The sequence below is a fragment of the Salvia splendens genome, chromosome 10 (genome assembly GCF_004379255.2).
Source record: "Salvia splendens isolate huo1 chromosome 10, SspV2, whole genome shotgun sequence".
In the NCBI taxonomy this organism is placed as follows: domain Eukaryota; kingdom Viridiplantae; phylum Streptophyta; class Magnoliopsida; order Lamiales; family Lamiaceae; genus Salvia; species Salvia splendens.
This window is the reverse complement of record NC_056041.1, coordinates 8,409,037-8,427,944: the sequence shown is the minus strand read 5'-3', so window position 1 is coordinate 8,427,944 and position 18,908 is coordinate 8,409,037. Positions and strand designations below refer to the sequence as shown.

The following is an 18,908-nucleotide window of genomic DNA, read 5'->3' as shown; positions in this document are numbered from 1 at the left end:
CTCAAATTGGGGGACGGAGGGAGTATCATTTTATGATGCAAAAGTATCATTTTATCATCCAAAGAACTAAAACTATCATTATGAAACAAAAATATCATTTTATCATTTGAAACTATCATTTTGTCCCCTCAAACTATCATTTTATGATGCAAAAGTATCATTTTATCCAACCAAAGAACTCAAACAATCAATTTATCATGCAAAAGTATCATTTTATCATTTGAAACTATCATTTTATCCCCTCAAACTATCATTTTATGATGCAAAAGTATGATTTTATCATCCAAAAATCTAAAACTATCATTATGAAACAAAAGTATCATTTTATCATTTGAAACTATCATTTTATCCCCTCAAACTATCATTTTTTGATGCAAAAGTATCATTTTATCTAACCAAAGAACTCAAACAATCAATTTATCATGCAAAAGTATCATTCTATCATTTGAAACTATCATTTTGTCCCCTCAAACTATCATTTTATGATGCAAAAGTATCATTTTATCCAACCAAAGAACTCAAACAATCAATTTATCATGCAAAAGTATCATTTTATCATTTGAAACTATCATTTTATCCCCTCAAACTATCATTTTATGATGCAAAAGTATGATTTTATCATCCAAAGAACTAAAACTATCATTATGAAACAAAAATATCATTTTATCATTTGAAACTATCATTTTGTCCCCTCAAACTATCATTTTATGATGCAAAAGTATCATTTTATCTAACCAAAGAACTCAAACAATCAATTTATCATGCAAAAGTATCATTTTATCATTTGAAACTATCATTTTGTCCCCTCAAACTATCATTTTATGATGCAAAAGTATCATTTTATCATCCAAAATTCAAACTATCATTATGAAACAAAAGTATTATTTTATCATTTGAAACTATCATTTTATCCCCTCAAACTATCATTTTATGATGCAAAAGTATCATTTTATCATCCAAAAATCTAAAACTATCATTATGAAACAAAAGTATCATTTTATCATTTGAAACTATCATTTTATCCCCTCAAACTATCATTTTATGGTGCAAAAGTATCATTTTATCATCTAAAGAACTAAAATTATCATTATGAAACAAAAATATCATTTTATCATTTGAAACTATCATTTTGTCCCCTCAAACTATCATTTTATGATGCAAAAGTATCATTTTATCTAACCAAAGAACTCAAACAATCAATTTATCATGCAAAAGTATCATTTTATCATTTGAAACTATCATTTTGTCCCCTCAAACTATCATTTTATGATGCAAAAGTATCATTTTATCATCCAAAATTCTAAAACTATCATTATGAAACAAAAGTATCATTTTATCATTTGAAACTATCATTTTATCCCCTCAAACTATCATTTTATCATCCAAAAATCTAAAACTATCATTATGAAACAAAAGTATCATTTTATCATTTGAAACTATCATTTTATCCCCTCAAACTATCATTTTTTGATGCAAAAGTATCATTTTATCATCCAAAGAACTAAGACTATCATTATGAAACAAAAATATCATTTTATCATTTGAAACTATCATTTTGTCCCCTCAAACTATCATTTTATGATGCAAAAGTATCATTTTATCCAACCAAAGAACTCAAACAATCAATTTATCATGCAAAAGTATCATTTTATCATTTGAAACTATCATTTTATCCCCTCAAACTATCATTTTATGATGCAAAAGTATCATTTTATCATCCAAAAATCTAAAACTATCATTATGAAACAAAAGTATCATTTTATCATTTGAAACTATCATTTTATCCCCTCAAACTATTATTTTATGATGCAAAAGTATCATTTTATCATCCAAAGAACTAAAAACTATCATTATGAAACAAAAATATCATTTTATCATTTGAAACTATCATTTTGTCCCCTCAAACTATCATTTTATGATGCAAAAGTATCATTTTATCTAACCAAAGAACTCAAACAATCAATTTATCATGCAAAAGTATCATTTTATAATTTGAAACTATCATTTTGTCCCCTCAAACTATCATTTTATGATGCAAAAGTATCATTTTATCATCCAAAATTCTAAAACTATCATTATGAAACAAAAGTATCATTTTATCATTTGAAACTATCATTTTATCCCCTCAAACTATCATTTTATGATGCAAAAGTATCATTTTATCATCCAAAAATCTAAAACTATCATTATGAAATAAAAGTATCATTTTATCATTTGAAACTATCATTTTATCCCCTCAAACTATGTTGCAAAAGTATCATTTTATCATCCAAAAATCTAAAACTATCAAATGATAATGAAACAAAACTACCTGAGGCACCAAAGCAGAGCGCAATCCCGCGCAGTGATGGCAGTTTGGGGTGATTGCTTTCATTTGGAGGGGTAGTTTTCTTCAGATTACTGTGTTCAGAATGATGGGGAAGAATCAAATGAATTGATTAACCTCAAAACGACACCGTTGCAATACTTGGATCGTCCATGAGATCCATAGCCCAATTATATCCACTCGATTACGTGGGAGTTATATTATATTGTTATCATAGAATTTTTTTTAATTCAAAGCACATAGTAATAAATACTACTACTACAATTAATTTTATAATATAATAATTCGACTAAAAATTTAAAATATTAAGTATATACATTAAAGAGACTTAATTTTTGGAATGCTATGTCAATATATACATGATATACTTGTCTAAAAATATTTGTCAGTATAAACATCCTACTGCTAAAAATTAAATTTACGTAACTATATATCAATTCATTACTTAGGAGAATAAAATCAAACACATTGCCTCACAACTAATAGCTCCATAACTCAGTATAATTATAAAACTAATTTAGATTGCTACAAATTACAGGTTCGACCAAATATGCATTGAGGTTAAATACACACATTACTTTGTCTGTCCCCCAAAGACTATAAAGACAATTGTTATATGCACTTTATCAACCGAAAGGATAATATTAGCCCCTGTCTGTCCTAACGAAAAGAGGAAGGAGTCGATACGAATAAAGAGGTCTGAATAAACTGCTCTATTTCTGATAGTTAGACTGTCTAGACAAAAAGTCTAAAACAATATGCGGTATACCGAAATCGCGGTATACCGCATATTGCGGTATACCGAAATCACGGTACGGTATACCGAAATGTCGGTAAGGTATCGGTATCGGAATTTTGGTATACCGACTTTTCGGTATATCGGTATGCGGTATACCGAAAAAAACGGTACGGTAAAGGTATGCATTTTGGCCATACCGCACTTTTCGGTACGGTATGCGGTATGGCCATTTCGGCGCGGTATACCGTACCGTTCCAACCCTACTCCATTCTAATTGTCATTGATCTTTTTAACTTGAGGCCCATAAATATCATTAGGTCTATTCTGTGGTTCATTTCTTGACATTCGGCCCAATTCATTTCTAAAGCAATTAATAATGGATTTTCTCAAAGCTACATAGTGCAACTTAATTGATAAACGTTTCCAACTAATATATTGAGATTTGTGAGTCATTACAAAATGGCTTTAAATCTCAATGAAATAAGGATAATAGACTAATAGTCATTTAATCTACAAATTGATCAATTTCTATTAATTAGTACACATATTGAGATTTGTGAGTCAATTACAAAATGGCTTTAAATCTCAAAGAAATAAGGATAATAGACTAATAGTCATTTAATCTACAAAATTTGATCAATTTCTATTAATTAGTACACCGAATATGGAATTGTATTGGAATTAATATTCCACGGAATTGTATTGGAATTAATATTCCATGGAATTGAATTAGAAGTAATAGAATTTTAATCCAATTCTAAATTATTGGTAAAATGAAGTGCTTTGAAATTGAATTTTACCTATTAATCAAAATCATGAATAAGTATACTCTGAGGACATTTGACAATCAAATTTATTTTTTCATGGCGAATGTTCCTATTTAAAGAGTAATTTACAATTTCAACTAGGTGAATTGTCACAATATAGTTCTTTGTGGACATTTTTTATTTTGTTGCATCAGCTACAAAAACTTTATTATTATAAGAAATTAGCATCAAACATAAATTTGGTGGCATTCTTGAGCTCAATAGCATACTATCTCCTTAGCATATGTTTGCTGCATGGTAGAGATGGGTAGAGATTGGCGGCAAAATCAACTTATTATCATAAATTCATGCAAGTGTGTGTCGTTATTGTCGCCTTGAAGCTTCCTCAGCGAGATGAATTTGGTAGGTTAATTGGCAGATCTTTCACTCAACATGCTGCTAGTGATTTGGTAGGAGAAGTGGTTAATAGTAGGTTAGCTAACATATCTTGACCCTAGACATGCTACCATTAAAGGAGTGGTTAATCTTAGCTACGTTTACTAATATTTTCAATATTATTCCTAATAATTTAAAAATATAGAGCCTAACTAATAAGTATTGCTTTTGATAAAACAAATAAAAATGTTGTTATTTGTTTCTAATATGTACTTAATATATGCTTTATTAGTAGGAGAGATGTATAAAACGGAGATAAAAGTAAAAGATATAATTTGAGATTTAGAGTGAAGAACAACTATAATTATATGATTTAATATAAAACATGAAACATATGATTTAAAAGCAAAACACAACACATAAACTTTATGGATCATTGTAGTAAAAGAAGTTGTTTAGGTGTGCTATTTATAGTTGGTGGACAAATCCACCAACTTCTTCTAGAGTTTTTTTTATAATTAATACTCCCCAATTCCCTAGCTCGTAATATTTTTTGACAAGTGGCTATATAGTTTTATAAAAAAGCTTCTAGATTTTTGAAATGTTTCAAGCTCCTCCTTATACTTGGACGTGTCTTGTTGTTGATCTTGAGTATGCAATTGACATTTTTCTCCTATGGGCGGCTTGGCTTGGCTTGTTTTAGGCTGAGCAATTTCAACCTTGGTCGACGAAGAGATTGTTTTGAAGTTAAAATTTCTGATCTTTGCACTATTCTCTTTCATTTAAATATTATTTATTATCTTTTTTCCAAAAATGAATGCAACCCACCAATCATCACCGTCCGTCTTGTTTTCCTTGTTCACACTGTATAACCAAGTTTTTTGTTTTCGTAGTTATTTTGTATTGTGTATATATCAATTCCGTCCTTTAACAGTACAAAAACCAACAGAATTTAGAAGGTGAGTTTGTAAGAAAGAATAGAGTTCCACATCGTCTTGTTTCTCTACTCTTAAAGTCTCCTTCGCAACGTATTTGAATTGTCGTCCGTAAATATGTGAGGCTGCAGCTGCTTTGGAGCTCAGAAGCTTCAAACATTTAAATGATCAGAAATGGTAACGCAGATGATTTGATAACAAGAAAATTAAAATAGCATCATAGAAACTAGGTAAAGCTAAGAATCTATTTATAAGCCTCATCCATGAAACAAACAAATCGAAAGGGATTATTACCTGAGGCGATCTCAGACATCAAGATCCTGTCATGAAAGTGGCGATTCAGCCACCATCTGCAGCGTAATCTCCAACCTTTTCCAGACTTGCCACAGGTGAATAATTCCGGTACCCTGTTGGAATCATCCAAACATCCCCTATTGCAGGAAGACTCTCTGTCTCCTTCACATTGAGAGAGTTTCAATAAGCAAGATGCTAATTCTTGCCACATGTCACATGTCCCGTATGAAGCATCTAAGTGTAAGGCTAACATTTCCACCAAACTCTGTGTGTCATAGTCTACTGTATGTACACGACATAAATTTTCTTTTAGGAAAAAACAAATAAAGAACCAACACACATATGCTTCATACAATTTATATCACATTCTGAGCACTGAGGATCTCATACAAATCTCACCCCAAAATACACCCAGATAAATGAAAGAGAAACAACTATTCGTAGAATTTTATAAATAAGCATTGGATATGCATTTTAAGAATGATAATAGTGTTAACTGATAGAGTACCACGCTGATGCATGAGCACAAGTCTTGACAAGGAGTCATTGCACGTGGGATCCTTCTTCAAGATGTCCTCAAAGTATGTACATAGCTTCACGTAATTTCCACTATCAAAATGCTCCAGTAGACTTGCTTGCAACCTGTACAGAAATATACACATGGACACACATCAATCAGGGATTTATAGGAGAAAATTTCAGAAGCGACATGCTTAGCCTTTGTGAGGCAATCAGATACAGATATTGACCTTCAAAATAAACTGGATAAAAGAATGTGAATAAGGATTGTGGAAGATAATATTTCACGGTTAAGTGAAATGCTCTGACTTCAGAACAATACTGTAAGAGCATTACATTCCAGTGTGCACAATACAAGTATAAAGATTATCTAATCACTCTTATCACTCACATGTTCACAAAGGTCTCTTCAACTCGTAGTACTTAGAATTTTTGGCAAGGTCCTGCAAGAAAGATCATAGAATAGAGAAACTACCTTAGTTGGAGTACTGTCTCCGAGTTTGAAATAACGTTCCGAGTTCATCAAGGGCATCATGGACTTGATCTCCAAGAATGAGCATCTAGAAGATATTTATTAGAAAATTATGGCTACTTAACATGAGACAAGGTTAATTTTTAGAAAAACATGCCAATAATTGGAAGAAATACATAATAGTCAAATATAACAGCATGATGATGTAAATTATTATTTATAAAGTTGAATAAAAGGATTCTTGCCAAGAAGGAAAGTATCCATATTCATGATTGAAAGCCCAACAGTTAGTACCTGTATAAAAGGGTGGAGGGCCTCAATTGCTGGCGGTGTTGTGTGAAGAGCAACACGAAGGTGTTTTACTGCATTCTTATAGTCATCGTTGAGCAACTCTCTGCGCATACGTACTGCATCCTCCAAATTTTCACGAGAAATAGGCAACTTCAAGGGCAATAACCATGGAGGTAAGCCTACAAAGGAGAATAGAAATGCTCATAGTCTTTCTTTGCAATATAAGACAGAGACAGAAAAAAAAAGTACTACTACAAGTTTTACAACTGGTACAAGAAAATAATTATTTACAGTATATAATCTAAATTTAAGTATATCATGATTTATGGTTTTAACTTCATCTAGAAGACAGAGAAAACATTCTTCAGTCATGCTATAAAACAAGATTTTATGACTAAGCAACAACAAATGCAAACTCAATATGCATTCAGAAGTTAAATCACTGAATGAAAACAGAACTTTGTTTTCAGTATAAGTTTGGGGAATATAGATTGAATAAAAATTAGATTCTGTAAAGTAGTACTCCCTGTATGCTATGCAGATTAGTCTGCAGCTCTTTATATTGAAATGGACAGAATGAGACAGACACACAGCAGCTCCTCATAAATCCAAAAGAAATCATGACATATTCTAAGTTGATACTAATATATTATGCCAGGATCTAGCTTCCTTAACTTCCTTATCCACAATTATAGTGATAACTGGCATAAAATTAGCAGACCACTACTTCGTAGATTTATGGTGGTTCAAAATGATGCATTTTTTAAATTTGATTGACAAATGCACAAGAAAAAGGAAGCTCTGAAACTTACCTTGGGTTAGGAAAATAGAGGCTTGAGGAAGGTCACCGCTACAGTCGGAAAATGAAGAACCGCTGATTCCATTCGGCTTGGCTGATTCCTCACGCGAGTCTTGCAGCTCATAGCTGGAACAAGAAGTTTCCTTTCTCTTTGGTCTCAGTGTCCATAGAATTTTTATTACTGTCACATTCACCTACTTCTTTATCATTGGCCACAGATGTGATTGAAATACAATGTATGTCCAAGTTGTCTCCTCCTGCTTCATGAGGACTGTCTTCCTTAGAATATTCAATCGGCATGTGAATTTTATCAATAGGGATTTCTGATTGTAAACCGAAGCCAAATGAATCAAGAGCTGTCAATTGTAACTCTTCTGGCAGACCAGAATACCACAGCTGACAAAATGTCAACCCAACAACCAAATTTGCAACTGCATCGCCATCAAAACCACGCTCCTTCTTGAGCAGAGAGCAGCTTGATATGCATCCGTCGTATTCCCACGTTGAAGACAAGTAAGAATAACCTCCAGTTGCACAGAAAATCTATGCTTTGTATGCCAGTACATCAACAGCCCGATCTTTTTAATCCATAGCTCATAGATAACCTGGATTCTTCTGGATCTGAGATTTTCACCTTCTATAACACTAAGAAGCTCCAATGCAGCCTGCAGAAGATGTGAGTACTTAATCTGTTTGTCGATGGGGTAGGAATACATCTCACAAAAGTATCATTACGCAAGAAAAATTGAACAAACATATAGCAGGTTAGCTAAATTGCATAATTGATGAAGTGAAGAATTAAAAATTTGTAGGAAATGAATGCTATTGTTCTTTGTTAATTTAGAGAAATCCATTACAACCACTATCAGTTCCCACAGCCGAAACCTCTAGATCGTTATAAATTGCATAGAAAAATCTTTCCGACGCCAAAACGGAGAAACAAAAGGAATCACAAAAATAATTAACAAGTGTATATTCTGAGAAGAAATTCACGTGTATATACCGTATACTTAGCACGGTTTCCAGAGAGAGAATGGTCCTTGACGGTCCCTTGGATCAAGACGCTCAAGGTGTGCCACTCGCCTCGGCCCAATTGTGGTGCATGAGTAGGTGGCTGAGGAGCCGGAACAGCCGCGTCCGGTGCTCATATCGGAGGCTTAAGCCCCCCCATTGAGAGTTCCCAACTCCCCTAACCAGGCAGGCGCTTGGGAAATTGGTTGCCTGTAGTGTTGCTTTGTATCTCTTTACTTGAGGCAAAGGATTAGCGGCGCTGTGCCCTTCGAGTTCTTTGTCTCTTCTGGTCTTTTTATTTTTTTTTGCCATGTAAAAGGGTAGCGGGGCACGGGTATTCGGTGACGGTGCAGCGCTAGCAGCAGAGAAATGGTGAAGGGAAATCCTTTAGTTGGAAAGGTGTGCGTTTCTGTGAAAAAAAAAACTTTATATACATCACTGGTATATGTTGTACATATTAAAAATAATACTACATCAGCCCCAAATAGTCTCTGTTTTTCGTTCTCATCCGTCCCACAAAATTAGTCCCCGTCCATTTTTGAAAACTTTTCACAGCCCCAAGGGTCTATATTTTAATCTTTATGAATCAATGATTGTAGTAAAAGAAGCTGTTCTGGTGTAATGTTTATAGTTGCTGAATAAATCCACCAAATTCTTTTAGAGTTCAACACAATTAACATCCAATTCTAGAAAAACTCTCCAACATAATAACCAATCCAATATCTTCTATATCTAGGACCTCTAAATTACATTACATGTGCTCACTGTAAGAAATTGCTCCCCGTTTCATATCCCATTATATTTTTGGAACATTAATAAATAAATGTATTAGAAATGGGCCACTCACCCCTTAAAAGGCCTCATAAGGGGGAGGGTTATCCACACTTATATAGATTAGATGGGATCTTCACCAGGGGAGGGTTATCCACACTTATATAGATTGGATGGGATCTTCACCAGGGGAGGGTTATCCACACTTATATAGATTAGATGGGATCTTCACCAAGTCGATGTGGGATAGAATTTAGAGAATTTAACACGCGACATCGGTCTTCCACTCGTGAGGTAGATAAGAGATAAAGAGAAAACCATCATCGACTTGGGCCCGCTCTGATACCATATTAGAAATGGGCCACTCACCCCTTAAAAGGCCTCATAAGGGGGAGAGTTATCCACACTTATATAGATTAGATGGTGATGGATCCGCGAATTTCTGATGTTAGTGAATGCAGGAAAATACAGATCACGACACAGAGATTTACGTGGTTCGATTTACTGGAGTAAATCTACGTCCACGGGAAGAAGGGAGGGCAAGATTGTATTGCTTGATCTGGGATTACAGCTTACAACACAGACTTGCTATATGATCTTTTTTCTCTAGAGTTAGTAAAAATCCTGATCTATCAGATCTAAGTTCTATTTATATATTGAACTGAGATCGTGGCTTGCATCACCACCCTAAGTCGTGGAGGTCATGGAGGTCATGAGATCCTGCATGGCCACTGACTAGGCAGTGGCTTACATCATCAGTAATTATGTCGTGGATGTCGTGGAGGTCATGAGAGCCTGCATGGGTCCACCACTAGATAGATCGTGTAGTGGAGGTCGTGGCTCCCAGTTCGGTATTGCCGAGCAGCTTTTGCCGATGCTGAGAGTAGAGCTTGATGCCGACCTGAGAGCAGAGTTCGATTGGTTGGCTTTTACCGAGCTGTAGGCTGGGGCCGAACTCTTTGGTTGTGCCGAACTGAACTCTTTAGTCATGCCGGACTGATACTCTTTAGTCATGTCGAACTGATACTCTTTCTTGGGCTTTAGGCTGATGGGCTTTACTGCTGTTGGGCTTGTTTGGTACGTACTCCATCACTACCCCCCCCGGAAAGCGAAGTGAATTACTTCGGCATTCTGGATAAAGGTACGGGGTAAGTTGATGTTTGTCCTCGGTCTTATGAAGTGAACTCTTCTTTGACCGGACTCGTCTTTGGTCTGATGAAATAAACATCTTTGACCGGACTCGTCTTTGGTCTGATGAAATAAACATCTTTGACCGGACTCGTCTTTGGTCTGATGAAATAAACATCTTTGACCGGACTCGTCTTTGGTCTGATGAAATAAACATCTTTGACCGGACTCGTCTTTGGTCTGATGAAATAAACATCTTTGACCGGACTCGTCTTTGGTCTGATGAAATAAACATCTTTGACCGGACTCGTCTTGTGTCCTAATTTGGCGAGTTTTATCGCTCGGATCGGACCTTCCGTTGTCCTAATTTGGGGATCGGACTTTCCCTTGTCCTAATTCGGCGAGTTTTATCGCGTGGATCGGACTTTCCCTTGTCCTAATTCAGGCAAGTTTTATCGCGAGAATCGGACTTTCGTTGCAGTTCGTTTCAGACGAAGTGCTTGATTCTTAAGCTGAATTGCGGTCTTGTATCCTCTTTAGAAGCTTGGACTTCACAATCGTTGGCTTATTGCAGCTCGTTTCAGACGAACTGCTTGTTTAAGCTGAATTGTGGTCTTGTATCTTCTGTAGAAGCTTTGACTCACAATCGTTAGCTTATTGCAGCTCGTTTCAGACGAACTGCTTGTTTAAGCTGAATTGTGGTCTTGTATCCTCTTTAGAAGCTTTGACTCGCAATCGTTAGCTTATTGCAGCTCGTTTCAGACGAACTGCTTGTTTAAGCTGAATTGTGGTCTTGTATCTTCTGTAGAAGCTTTGACTCACAATCGTTGGCTTGTATATGTTCTAAGAAGGGGATCAGCCTTCGAAGAACAAGATACCTCAGTAACATTTGTAAGAGACGACACGCACAGAGACAGACAAAACACACAGACAAAACGCACAGAGACAAATAAAGACCAAGTAAACCAAATAAAGCACATTGACTGAACAGGACTCAAGACTGACTGACCGGACTGTCTCTTACAAATGGAACTTTTTGAGGTTGGAAATGTGCCATGTTCGGGGTACCTGTTCTCCTGACATGTGAGCCAATTTGTAAGACCCTTTGCCGAGGACTTCTGACACCCGATACGGACCTTCCCATGTGGGTTCGAGCTTGCCCAGCTTTTCTGCTCGGCTTACTTCGTTGTTTCTCAAGACGAGATCTCCCACTTGAAATTGCAGCTTCTTCACCCTTTGGTTGTAATACCGGGCTACTAGCTCCTTGTACTTGGCTGCTTTTATGCATGCCAATTCTCTTCTTTCTTCGGCAAGATCTAGCTCGGCTCTCAGTCCGTCGTCATTCATTTCTGAGGAGAAATTTAGAGTTCGGGGACTGGGTACGCCGATCTCCACCGGAATTACGGCTTCAGTGCCGTACACCAGACTGTACGGAGTTTCACCGTTGGAGGTTGTGGGTGTAGTTCGGTAGGACCATAGGACTTGAGGGAGATTTTCTACCCATTGTCCTTTGGCTTGTTCTAACCGAGCTTTTAACCCTTTCACCAGGATACGATTGTTACCTCCGTTTGTCCGTTTGCTTGTGGATGAGAGACCGAAGTGAACCGCTGTTGAATATTCAGCTCTTGGCACCAATTCTTGAACGTCTTGTCGGTGAACTGAGTCCCGTTATCCGAGATGAGGATGTGGGGTATGCCAAATCGGCACACTATGTTCTTCCAGACGAAATCCAATGCCTTCGAGCTCGTTATCGTAGCTAATGGTTCAGCTTCCACCCACTTCGTAAAGTAGTCCACGGCAACGATTAGGAATTTCATTTGCCGAGGAGCTTGAGGAAGTGGTCCCACTATGTCTATGCCCCATTGCATAAAAGGCCAAGGGCTCTGCATAGTGGATAGATCGGTCTGCGGCATCCTTGGGATATTTGCATGGATTTGGCACTTCGGGCAGGTCTTGACGAGCTGCACTGCTTCTTGTACCAAGGTTGGCCAATAATATCCCCATCTTAGAACTTTTTTAGCTAAGGCTCTAGCTCCGATGTGGCTGCCGCACGATCCTTCATGAACTTCTCTGAGGATGTAGTCCGTCTCTTCTGGTCCTACGCACCGCAATAACGGCTGGAGGTAAGACTTTCTAAAGAGGACTCCTTCATGAAGTTCGTACCGAAGTGCTCGGCACGTGATCTTCCGAGCTTCTCTCTTATCCTCGGGTAATTGTCCTTGATCCAGATACTGCAAGATCGGCGTCATCCAGTTCGGCGAGCTGGATACTGAATGTACCTCGGCTTCATCAATGCTTCGATGCATTAATTCTTCCGCCTTTGAGCTCGGATCTGAGGCCAACTTACTTAAGGTATCTGCTCGGCTATTTTCCGCTCTGGGAATGCGGATTATCCGAAAATAGGAGAAACTTCGGCTGATGCTTTGCGCTTTGTCCAAATACTTCTTCATTCTCTCGTCACGAGCTTCACTTGTACCCAACATGTGATTTACTAGGACTTGTGAATCACAATGGACTTTGAGAGATTTGACGAGCAGACTTTGCGCTAACTGGAGTCCGGCCAGGAGGGCTTCGTACTCGGCTTCATTATTAGTAGTGGGGAATAGGAACCGAAGTGAGTAGGTTACCTCGTGTCCGTCGGGAGCGACAAGTAAAATACCAGCTCCACTTCCCATCTTGTTTGAAGCTCCATCTACGAATCCGCTCCAGCAGTCCGGCGGCTCTTCTTCGGATTCCAAGGGCTGTGCTAGTTCGGCATTGGCAGAATTTTTCTGTTCGGCAATGACAGGGATTGCTTGATCGAACTTGGCCTCTGCAAGAAAATCTGCCAAGGCTTGTCCCTTGATGGCTTTCCGAGGTAGGTACTCGATTGAGTGTTCTCCCAGCTCTATGGCCCATTTGGCGATTCTGCCTGATGCTTCTGGCTTGGTCAAAACTTGCCGAAGAGGCAGATCGGTTAAGACGCATACCTTGTGAGCATAGAAGTATGGCCGCAGTCTCCTTGCTGCATTTACTAACGACAGAGCAATTTTTTCCAGAGGTTGATACCTTGTTTCTGGACCTCTTAATGCTCGGCTTGTAAAGTAGATGGGAAACTGCTTTAGGCCTTCTCCTCGTACAAGCACCGCGCTAATGGTTTGATCGGATGCCGCTAAGTATAAGAAAATTACTTCGGCATCTGTTGGAGCAGAGAGAATTGGAAGCTCGGCTAAATAACTTTTGAGCTCGTCAAAAGCCTTTTTCTGCTCGGCTCCCCACTCAAACTTTGGTGCCTTTTTTAACACTTTGAAGAATGGCAGTTGCTTTTCGGCTGCTTGGGAAAGGAATCTGCTCAATGCGGCTAGACATCCAGTTAGTCTTTGCACATCGTGTATGGACTTCGGCATCGCCATGTTCTGAATAACCTGAACTTTTGAGGGATTTGCCTTGAGTCCGTCCTTTGAAACCCAACAACCCAGAAATTTTCCCGAATCTACCAAAAAGGTACATTTTTGGGGGTTGAGTTTGAGGTTGGCTTTTCGGAGCACGTCGAGAGTGGATTTGAGGTTGTCTTCGTACTCCGAAGTGCTTTTGCTTTTGACAACTATGTCGTCGACATACACTTCAACCTGTTTTCCGATTAGGTGCCGGAAAAGCTTGTCTACCATCCTTTGATAAGTGGCTCCGGCATTCTTTAAACCGAATGGCATCTTTTTATAAGCGAAAATGCCGAAATCGGTAATGAAAGCTGTTTTCGGAGCGTCACTCTCATCCATCAACACTTGGTGATATCCTTTGTATAAATCAAGAAAACAGAAAATTTCGAAGCCGATCAAAGCTTCTACTTTTTTATCTATATTCGGAAGGGGATAGCAATCTTTAGGACAGTGCTTGTTTAGATCGGTAAAATCTATGCACATCCGCCATCCTCCTCCTTTTTTCTTGATCATCACAGGATTGGCCACCCAAGAAGGATATTTCACCTCGAATAGTACATCCGCTTTTAGTAATTGGCGAACTTCGTCATGGATGACTTGGCTTCTTTCTGCCGCAAAGAGTCTTTGCTTCTGTTTTACTGGCCGGATTGAAGGATCAATATTTAACCGATGAGTGATTACCTCGGGGGGCACTCCGGTCATGTCCAACGAAGACCATGCAAAGACATCTTTGTACTCCTTGAGGAGCTGAATGGTCTTTTCCCGGAGTAGAGGCGTTCCTGTGAAGCCGATCTTGACCGTTCTGGATGGATCATCTTCGTATAACTGAACGGTCATTGAGTTCGGCTCTGAAGTGACCTCGGTCATCTCGCTTGCCTCCGACTCCGGTCGCTGTGATTGCTATGCTTGATGGTGCCGAACTGATTGCTCGGCACTTTTAAGCGCAATCTGCAGACATTCTCTTGCTCTCTTTTGATCACCTCGGATGACCGCTATCCCACCTTTAGTGGGGATCTTGATGGTGAGGTGATAAGTAGAGCAAACGGCCCGAACTGTGTTGAGCCAGTCTCTCCCCAGGATGATGTTGTACGGGGACCGAGCTTTCACCACAAAGAACTCGATCATCGTATTGGAGCTTGTAGGCGCTTTTCCCACCGTGATCGGAAGGCTGATAATACCTTCAGGGCGGGTGTCCTCCTGGGCGAAACTTTTCAGAGGAAGTGGAGCTGGACTGAGCCGAGCTGGATCCACTTCCATTTTATCGAAACATTCTTTAAAAAGAACGCTGACTGACGCTCCTGTATCCACAAATACTCTGTGGATCAGTTTGTTTGCCACTCCGGCTTGAATGACAATAGCGTCTTGGTGAGGAGAGATGGCTGGGACGGGATCGGCATCTGAAAATGTAATCACTTCGTCTTTCTTCAGCCTTTTATGTGTCGGCTCCTCTTGATTGGAACCTCTGCGTTCTGCTTTTAGGGACGACTTAGTCTTCCCGGCAGGGAGAGCATCAATAGTCTGGATTACTCCATCATATTGCGGCTCGTCGTCGTCTTCGGGATCTTCATGCCTTTTCGGATCCTGAGGATTGCAGTTCGCACCTCTCTGCTTTTTGTTCTTTTTCGGCTGCTTGCTTTGGTATTTTTTTAACGTTCCTGTTTTCACAAGAACATCAATACCTGCAGCCAAATTTCGGCACTCCTCGGTATCGTGACCGTGGGCTTGATGGAAGGAGCAATATTGATCCTGAGGTCGCCGCGCGGCTGATTTCGTCATCCGCTTGGGTTTTTCGAACATATCGGAATGTAGTTCGAAAATTTCCGTTCTTGACTTGTTTAATGGTACGAACTGAGCGGGCGGCTTCTCAGGATTGAGACGTGGCCCCAATCTGCCTTGTACCGGTGCCCTTTGAATTCTTTCAAAAGGAGTTCGGCGAGGAAGCACCTGGCCGCTTTGATCGGGCTTCTTTTTCTCTTCTCGGGATGAGCTGTCTAAAGACCGTTTTCGACGGTCTGCCTCATCCGCACGGGAAAACTGGTCCGCAATGTCCCACATTTCTTGAGCTGTTTGCGGACCGCACTCCACGAGCTTTCTGTAGAGAGCTCCGGGCAAGATTCCATTTTGGAATGCCGAAATGACAAGTAGATCATTGAGATTATCTACTTGTAGGCATTCCTTATGGAATCTCGTCAGGAAGTCGCTGATCTTTTCGTCGTGACCCTGACGTATAGAAAGCAGCTGAGCCGAAGTGATCCGGGCTTCTGCTTTCTGAAAGAACCTCCTATGGAAAGCATCCATTAGATCTCGGTAGGATCTAATGCTGCCTTGAGGAAGGCTGTCGAACCACCTTCTGGCGTTCCCGATGAGCAGCTCGGGGAACAGCTTGCACATATGGACCTCATTGAGACCCTGGTTCGCCATATTATATTGATAGCATCCCAAGAAGTCATGAGGATCCACTAGCCCGTCATAAGTCATTGACGGTGTCCGGTAGTTCTGCGGCAAAGGAGTTCGGGTGATATCGTCCGAGAACGGAGTCTTTAATGCTCCGTACATGGCGAACCCGACATCTCTTCGGTATGGAGGAGATGGAGTTCTCCTGTGGTTCCGGTACCGAGGAGGAACAGGAACATGTCGGGGTTGAGGATTCTTTCTCCTGGAAGACACGTCACTACTGCGGTAGTGACTTTCATGTCTGGATGAGGAGGGAGAATCCGCCGTTGTCTTCTCCGGCTGTTGGCTCTTCTGCAGGAAGGTTAAGAACTCCTCCTGCTTCTCGGCCAAGAACAGCTTGACAGCTTCATTTAAATCGGGCTGCTGGGAAGACTCGGTGCGATCTCTCCTGGAGTGGCTTGCTCCTTCTTCGTGAGAACTGGAGACAGATTTCTCACGAGGCTGCTTTCCAGGCCTATGGGCTGCTGGATTAGCTTCCTCATGGTTATCACGGGCGGAGGCACGGGTGTTATGTGATCTGGTATGCATTTTTTTTTTTTTTTTTTTAGTGGTGGAAAAAGGATCAAAAATTCGCTTTATCACAGATTTGGTTCTCTGGTTTCCCACAGACGGCGCCAGTGATGGATCCGCGAATTTCTGATGTTAGTGAATGCAGGAAAATACAGATCACGACACAGAGATTTACGTGGTTCGATTTACTGGAGTAAATCTACGTCCACGGAAAGAAGGGAGGGCAAGATTGTATTGCTTGATCTGGGATTACAGCTTACAACACAGACTTGCTATATGATCTTTTTTCTCTAGAGTTAGTAAAAATCCTGATCTATCAGATCTAAGTTCTATTTATATATTGAACTGAGATCGTGGCTTGCATCACCACCCTAAGTCGTGGAGGTCATGGAGGTCATGAGATCCTGCATGGCCACTGACTAGGCAGTGGCTTACATCATCAGTAATTATGTCGTGGATGTCGTGGAGGTCATGAGAGCCTGCATGGGTCCACCACTAGATAGATCGTGTAGTGGAGGTCGTGGCTCCCAGTTCGGTATTGCCGAGCAGCTTTTGCCGATGCTGAGAGTAGAGCTTGATGCCGACCTGAGAGCAGAGTTCGATTGGTTGGCTTTTACCGAGCTGTAGGCTGGGGCCGAACTCTTTGGTTGTGCCGAACTGAACTCTTTAGTCATGCCGGACTGATACTCTTTAGTCATGCCGAACTGATACTCTTTCTTGGGCTTTAGGCTGATGGGCTTTACTGCTGTTGGGCTTGTTTGGTACGTACTCCATCAGATGGGATCTTCACCAAGTCGATGAGGGATAGAATTTAGAGAATTTAACACAAAATGTCTAATTCCTTAATTTCTCCCAACGGAAAAAAAAATCCAAGAACTCCAATTTTGGTCGCAACTCAAATTCATTAATAATACATGGTACAGTAATACACCAATACTGTAAACTTACCTAGGCTGAGGCCTGTGGGATTCAATCGGCGGCAGAGACAGCGGGGAATCCGGAAGGGGAGCGATCGCGGCGGCGCCGACTGTGAGGGAGGAGCCGAGAAGGCACTAAGATTTTGGGAGCAGCCGAAAACTGGGTTTAGCGTCATATATTCAGATTTTGGGAGTATTATTTAATTTTTATTACCTACAGTACAGATAATGTGGAATAAACACGGTTTTATGAAAGTGGGGTAGTAATTTATTTTTTAACTTTTCTTTTATTTTATTCCAACTATAACTATAATGTATTTCTCTGTAAAAACTACTCCTTTGTTTCTCTTTTTAATTTGTCCAAAATAACTTTTGGAAACTTTTGCTCTCTAGTTAATATATCTAACCATTTTTTCTCATTATTATTAAAATATTCCAAGTTTTTTTCTATCTCTATTTAATACTTAAGTTTACCTTTTATTTATCCATTTAAACACATTAATCAACAATTTCTAAAATTTGGTGTTAGATAAACAAATGTGTCATATTATTTTCTTTGTATGAAAGACGAAATCACAATAATAATGGATGTTATCTTGTTTAAATAAATAAAGGTTATTTGCAATTATTTACTGTTGTTCAAAATAACTTTTTGAAAATTAGATAATTATTGTAAAAAATGCTTATAATTCATTAAAGGTATATTTTTATTATTTTGTTGTTATTTTATAATTAAAAATTATTATATATGTAAATTATTGTTATACACGTCTATCAATATTATCATTTGCACAATAAATTGTTACTCGTCTTTGTAATTATTTAAGATGACATTGGTGATTATAGTGTAAAAAATATCAATTTTATATCATTATAATCACATTTACTAATTCTAGATTTTTATTTTAATTTATACTTAAAATTGAATGTGAATAAGATAGATGAAAACATGCTAATTATAAAGATAACTTTAATTGTGAGTTGAACTTTGCATTCTCATACCATTAGTCATTAGTATTACTGTGACTTGCCTATAAACTCTTTTCCTCTACTATTTTGCCATTATTGACACCACATAAGAATTAAATGTGTCCCATCGAATTTAACGATTGCCTGAAATACTCGCCATGGAAAATTGAAACATTATATAAAGTTGATGATTTTTTAATCACTTAGGTTTCGTA

The 18,908-nt window shown here is 38.7% G+C and overlaps 1 long non-coding RNA gene across 4 annotated transcripts; it reads right to left on the bottom strand.

Moving 5' to 3' along the window:
• Positions 1-5,047: 5,047 nt before the first annotated feature.
• LOC121751466 lies at positions 5,048-17,881 on the bottom strand. Of its 4 annotated transcripts, none has more exons than XR_006040093.1 (8): positions 17,756-17,881; positions 8,521-8,937; positions 7,531-8,182; positions 6,722-6,897; positions 6,347-6,515; positions 5,945-6,078; positions 5,437-5,718; positions 5,048-5,292 (listed from the first exon to the last, which is right to left on the bottom strand). It is a non-coding gene; the product is annotated as an uncharacterized LOC121751466 (long non-coding RNA). The 4 variants fall into 4 exon arrangements; XR_006040095.1 differs by having other exon boundaries at positions 5,437-5,598; XR_006040096.1 differs by having other exon boundaries at positions 5,437-5,591.
• Between the last annotated feature and the right edge of the window lie 1,027 nt (positions 17,882-18,908).